The sequence below is a fragment of the Hylaeus anthracinus genome, unplaced genomic scaffold, assembly GCF_026225885.1.
Source record: "Hylaeus anthracinus isolate JK02 unplaced genomic scaffold, UHH_iyHylAnth1.0_haploid 11994, whole genome shotgun sequence".
Lineage (NCBI taxonomy): Eukaryota > Metazoa > Arthropoda > Insecta > Hymenoptera > Colletidae > Hylaeus > Hylaeus anthracinus.
Window position 1 is genome coordinate 10,939,869 of NW_026534341.1, and position 6,715 is coordinate 10,946,583.

Here is a 6,715-nt window from a genome sequence, read left to right on the forward strand (position 1 = left end):
AGAGAGAGAGAGAGAGAGAGAGAGAGAGAGAGAGAGAGAGAGAGAGACCGCGTCTGAGTCACACCTCAGAGGTGTTTTAATGCCACGAAACGTGAATGGATTTTTATGTCGGCCCCTTTTAATGTATACACCCTGTACCATAGTGCTTCCGAAACTTGTTCGTGCCGCATTACTCGTCCCAACCGGTGTACCTACATTTGTATCCCCGAGACGAGTGAGAAACGACACTTTTCGCGGCAACGGCCTCGTGCTTTACGATTTCGATTATTAACCCCTTCAGACCTGGCGTCCACAATTGAGGACACAACATTTAAAAATTACCGACTCTATCGTTTAGGGTGAATTTATGCACGCGAAGAAAGACCAGTTTTCCTCGAAAACTACACTATTAGAATTCTTTTTTGTTTAGTTCAAGTTAATCCTAAAAATTAAATTACATCAGTACGAGAAAAAAAATAAGTCAGGTCTGACAGGGTTAAATCGTTCTATATAGTCATGATCCGTGTGAAATTTGCGCCCTGGGTTGGTTTTACACGTCTCGGCGTCGAGAAAGGTTGCTTCGCGATTTTATCTCGGCGTCTGGGAAATTATTATAATTGCGAGGACCCAGTGGCGAATTTCGAGAATCTAGGACAGGTAGATCGAGCGCATTTTCACCTGGCGGTTGATTCGCAGGTTGCTTTGTGACGTACGATTATTTTTTAATTAGTTAGTTTACAGCAGTCGAAAATGTTTCAAATGTTACTTTACAGCTTTGGTACTCGACTATGTCTCAACTTTTATAACACCAAAAGAAAATATAATACTAGTGCTTATGTTACTAGTCCTTCTAATTTTAAAAATTCAATTAGCATTTAATCGAGAAATTACACAATTCTCCCTAATACTAATATGTGTAATTTCAAGTGATTACTGTAAAGTCAATTTCAGATGTAATTTGAGAATAGAATTCCCATTTCGAGAACATCGTATTTACAATTCGAGCCAGAAATCCTCTACTGTAAGTTCGTTAACAAAGATTCGCCGAACACAAAGGAGACAATTCATAGGACGAGGTCAACGACGAATGGCAGCGTTGACTTAATTTCGCTGATTGAGATAATCACGACCACTGTCGCGAGGGTCAACACGGGTTAATATTCTCCCACGGAAACAAGAACCATTCTCGCCTTTTCTCTAACAAAGATCACGTAATTCTTGTACTGAATTTTGAGCGAATTCTCCGAAAAAATGAAATGTTTGATGAAAATGTACTAAACAAAATACTCTCCTTTCGTTTCGGTACACCAAATCCTACCAGATTGATCAAGCGGAGTTTTAAAGATTCGAGGGGAAGAATTTTAATTAGTTACCAAGGCGGGAAAGCTTCTTAAGGATTCTCAATGGCCTCTCGAAGCACCTTCGAAACTCTTTAATGCTTCAAGTGCAAGGGAATGAAGTCAAGTCTTTTTTTCCTGTTCTCCCAACGAGTGGCTAAATGAACTGTTTGTCTGCAGATCCTCCTTTTAATTCCTTTTCCCAATCACTGGACATTCAGCAACCAAACAGAAGATTCTCATATCGAGTTCCAAGCTTTTTTCGAATACCTATATCTAACAAAGAAAGTACCAAAAGATAAATACATAAATACGAAATTACCCCTATTTCATCTCGGAATAACAACGAAGACTTTTTTTGCCAAATTCGTCCACAGAGGTAAGTAAAGGAGGCGTCGAAAGCCTCCAAAGAAAAAAACCTCACAGGGGTGGGAGTGATCGAAGTCCCTCATCGGCAAATTACGCTCCCAGCATCCCTTCATTGGGACAGGTTTTTTCTCTCCAAGAGATAGACGATCATCCTTCGTTCTTTCTGCACGTCGGTTTTCCTTGTTTTCGAAAACGCGGACCGGTTCGATCTGCTTCGACGGAGGGGTTAGAAAGCAGCACGAGGGTCGTTGAAGTGGTCTCCTACCTCCCTTGACAACGGTCACTTGGAAACCCTGTCGACGGAGTGGACATTTCGCGGGGGGTCCCGCGGAGGGGTGACTTTTCGAGACTCTTTTTACCATCTGTAAAGAGCTTTCGAGGGGTGCGCGGTCCGGGAAAAACGAATTTTCTTCCTTGAAATTTTCACGAGACACTCTCCACCGCCGCGCGCCTCCCTCCACGCTCGAGTTTGCCGCTCGTTAATATTTCAGAACGATAAGCCGGCTTTAAATGTGGGATAAACGAGACACGTCGACTTTTATTTCTCACACATTTACTTGTGCACTTAGTTCACGCGTGTGTGGCTTGTGTAACGGATGTGTAAGTTCAAATCAAATTGCTGTTCTGTGGGCGCGTAGAATAAAATGTATGTACTTTAGGGCCATTTCTGTTTGACAAAGTGGTTATTTTGATTTTCTGAGTGGCATCCTATAATAATTTATTTTGGTAAATAATGTACACTGGGAGACATTAAAAGAAATATCTTTTTTTTTTTGAGCCATTATATCTTACGATGAATTTTATTTATAGATTTATAATTTTATGAAGGTATAGGAATAAAAATTCAATCGATATTGAAATGCGGAAATAACGGATTATATTTACACAATTGTATATATATCTTATTCTTTTAGTTTAATTCGTACCTAAAGAAATCTCCATACGTCGTCTTCAAGTTTCAAAAAGATGATTTTAACTTATCCAAGTTGTGTAGCGAAGAAGAAGTACGACAATTTTGAAACTTCGATCCATTATACACATTCATTTAACTGAAACGAGCCATGTCTCACGCGTAGCTACTATTTGTATGTTCGTACGAGCCTGAAGAGTTCAAGCAAGATCGTAAACATCAATCAGGGAGAGAGGAGGCTCGCAAGGGCACGCAAAAATCACGATGAAAAGGAAAAACGAGGAACCCTGCGTAAAGGGTTCCCTCCAATTTGCGACTGCGTCGTGCACGTGAGTAATTGCAAGATTCCGAAACAAAAGCTCGCGGGCTAAACAAAAGATTGACCCTCGCTTCCTTGTCAGGGGGTTGCACGTCCTAAGGACGATGTATGATTGCGTGCCGCTTGACTCTTACGCCGAAAGAAAAGGCGAATCAGTTTACACTATTCGCGTGGCTGACATTTCGGTGCTATCATTACGAGCGCAATAATTTTGCTCGATAACGAGCCTCGCTTGCTCACCGAAATGTTCGTTACATTTGGTGATAGGAGAAGAAGAAGGAGAAGGTTGCTATTTTCGCCATTTTCTTTAACTGATGTTTCTAATGTATAAATTAAAACTGATACTATCATTATTCATTTTTGTACTGTATGCATTTATCTCTGACGCACCGAGTTTGATAACGGTGTGAAATAAAAAAAATTATTGATTTGTTTGTCTACGTCTATTGAAGAAGTTTGACTAAATTAAATAATAGTTTTGATATTACCAAATGAACTTTTCATTATAAATACCTATATGAATAACCTACAAGTGCATTCGTATACACATCAACGTATTTATACAAACATACACTTGGAAATATCAAATCTACTATTTAATTTAAACAAATTTCTTCAATAGACATAGAGGGTACGAATATTTATGGGACTGACTGTATATTCTGTACGAGTCAAAAGTAAGTACACGTATTTTTTATATAAATTGATGTAACAAATTCAAAAACTATTTACGTGTACATTGCAATGGAACTCAATCTTTGGGCCATTTTTGGAAGAAAAAGAAACACACTGCTACTTTCTGACAAATATCACGAGTAATCGAGCAAATCCAAATCCAAGTTTAGTAATGACCTCAGTCCAGATTTAAAAAATTGGTCCAACATCCATGTCTTCTAAAGTTTCAAAGGCAATCCACGCAAAACGGAACCTAACCATCATTCCTGTTATTGCACGGTAATTTTCAGCTACCGACGAAAGCTCGCTACGTCGACAACGTAAACGCACCGAATGAGATTGCCTTCTGCCACATATTTCTCCTCTCTTTCCGCTCGAGAGGGGCGGGACCCAAGAACACCCACGTACGCCGATGGATGTACGTCTTATTTACGGTAATTGCTTCTCATCTAACTAAGAGGCTGCCGCGGGTTTTCCGAGTACGCGCGGTGATTCGTCGGTTCCCGATCTCTCATCGCTACCTAGAGCAGTCTGGAGTCCTATCGACGATAATAACTTGTTGTTACTTAATAAACCGCGTGTAACAAGCCTGTGCTCGGAATACGCACTTCTCCTTTTGTGGAGGAGTTGTTGGCTATATTATTTTATTACGCGCGTTTGCAATTTTTATACCTTGGAATTAACGTTCATCAATGTATATTTAATTTTCTTCGATCACTACGGTCTGCGTTACTTTTAACACACACGTGTATATAAATAAAATGATTTTCTCAAGCACCAAGATAAAATTATTTCTCAAAGGAGAATGCACTTCTAAAGAAATGACTCTCTTTCAAATAGAAATACATCGCATCATTTGAACCCTAATTCCCGTTGTAGATTCTCGGTTCTCGAAAATTGTAAATTTCTATTTCCCTTTATTTTCGATCTGCTATTTTCCAGACAGTGGTCCAATTAGAACCAGAAGGAAACCCCGTGGAGGGCCGTCGAGTCCGCCATTTCGGTCACATTAGGAATTACCACGCGGTCCTCCCCACCGATTAATCTACTAAATCGAGGTTTTACCGTATTAATATTTGTATAGTCACTCGCTGAGCTCGAGAGCAGCCAAGAGAGTCGGCACGGCGATATTAACCCGTCCTGGTAGCCGCACGCAGTCTCTGCCTCGAAGCGTTATCTCGATTTATGGCTATCGAGGAGAGACTTCTTGTGGGTTTAACGCGAGATCTATCTCGGATACATTTAGCGGCGCGGAAAATCGAGTAACGAAGCCACCTTCCGCGCCGTCCGCTCGGCCAGATCGTCCTTATTATCCGCTTTGATCGTCGATCGTTTGTAACGCTCCGCGCCAGGGACGAGATAATTATTAATCACGGAACCCCGGGAGATCTCTCATAGTCGGAGGATTTAAGTCGTCGAATATGGAATCTAATTCTGCCTCCGAGCTTCTGGGCGATTATTAACTAATTTGCGCCGAGCGTACCGTAAAGATCTCTGCTAACCGTTCACTTCCGCGGATCGGTTTAACGTCTTATCAGACTCGCGCGGAACTCTCTTGATAAGTTAATCAAATTAACAGAGCGCTCGATGGCAGCGGTAAACTCAGGTGCAAACACAATTCAATTGTATGATAAGAGTTTTTTTTTTTGCTTTTGGCTTGGTTAAGCCGTTTACGAGGGGTCTATCATTGCGGGGATTTTCTCTTGGAAGGCGATTGAAAGATTAATTGAATGGGATGTGGGATTGGTTGTTGGTTACAGAGGAGGCAAATGAAAAATTTTTTTGTTGACTATTTGACTCGTGATGAGGATCGTCATGGGAAATTTATTTTTTACGAGTTGCGGTTGAAGATATATAAATTTAGAGTGAAATATGAAAAAAGACAGACTGAGGTTCTGTTTAATTCCTTGATGACTACGAACATAACTGACTAAAAAGATTTCTACTTCTACTTTTAATTGTACTAGGATAATTGTCAAGGAATGCATTCTTTAATCAGAAATACTAAGCTTCCTCTCTTTGCATACCTTCCTGAGAAACTTCAAAATGAACAGTTCGTTTCTGCATGAATTACTACCAAGCAGTATATGATAATCAAATGCTCGAGTAAATTATAAAGTAACCGTTGAGTACTTTTTCCATTCAATCTGTCTCCTAACCAAGAAACACCTATCTTCTTCTATCAATTTTATTTTGCACATCATCCCACTCTCCTAATCTCAAAATATTTCTCACTACAAAGAAATGAAACTTTTCAATCACTCCCAGAGTAAACTTTCTCGAAACCCCGAAATATTTACCAATCTCTCCCCACCGTTATCTTCTTTCCAGTCTCCAAACAATCTCAAGTAAACGAAAACTGCACCCGAACTTTCTCGAAATTCTATTTACGGGATCCGAAACAGCGTGTTCCTTGTCGCGTAATTAGCATCGCAGAGGACTATTAAAAGGTTCTCCGTCGTTCCAACTTTCAACTCTCCGACGCCGTACTTCCAAACGAACTTCCTCTTCTTCGTTTCCAGCATTTATCCGCGGCTGGAACGCTCGCATCGAAACAAGTTGCTGTTTTTTGTTCACAGTGCTCGTTTAACTTTGGACTTTTCGAAGAAGCAGACGCTCCGAGGCTGCAACCCAAGGCGATACCAGCATTTAGCACAGTCCACCTTAATGGGTCGAGTTAAATCCCGGCAGTTAGGATCCGACGGACCATCGTTCGGGATTTAGAAGAATGCGGGCTAATCGATAGATAAACTATCGCGGCTGGTCATGCGCGAGGCTGTGAAATTCGTCACGGCTTAATGATCGCCCGATGGTTTTCTACGAGGGTGGATCGAAAGGGAGTCTCTGTTCCTGATGTTCGCCGTCTTTGTGAACGATTTCGGCGATCGCTTCGCGGGGGCCGATGACGAATCTGACCTGGTTAAGACGAGCGTCGCTGTCGAGGACCATTGTTGGCGAGGGAAACGATGATGCAGGATGGAGCAGGGATTCTGGGCTTGATAGGGTGACAAATGTCTTCTTGGACGTCTTGTGTCACGGTTGCTGATAAAAAATGAGACTATTCCGAAGGTATTGGACAAAGAAATCGATACAGTCACTGTGAGAATTTTGTTTAACTCGAGGGGA

The 6,715-nt window shown here is 41.1% G+C and overlaps 1 protein-coding gene across 12 annotated transcripts in view; it reads right to left on the reverse strand.

Moving 5' to 3' along the window:
• The window catches only part of LOC128888529 (uncharacterized), a 382,487-nt gene that overhangs the window by 165,982 nt on the left and 209,790 nt on the right, over positions 1-6,715 (reverse strand). The window lies entirely within an intron of this gene.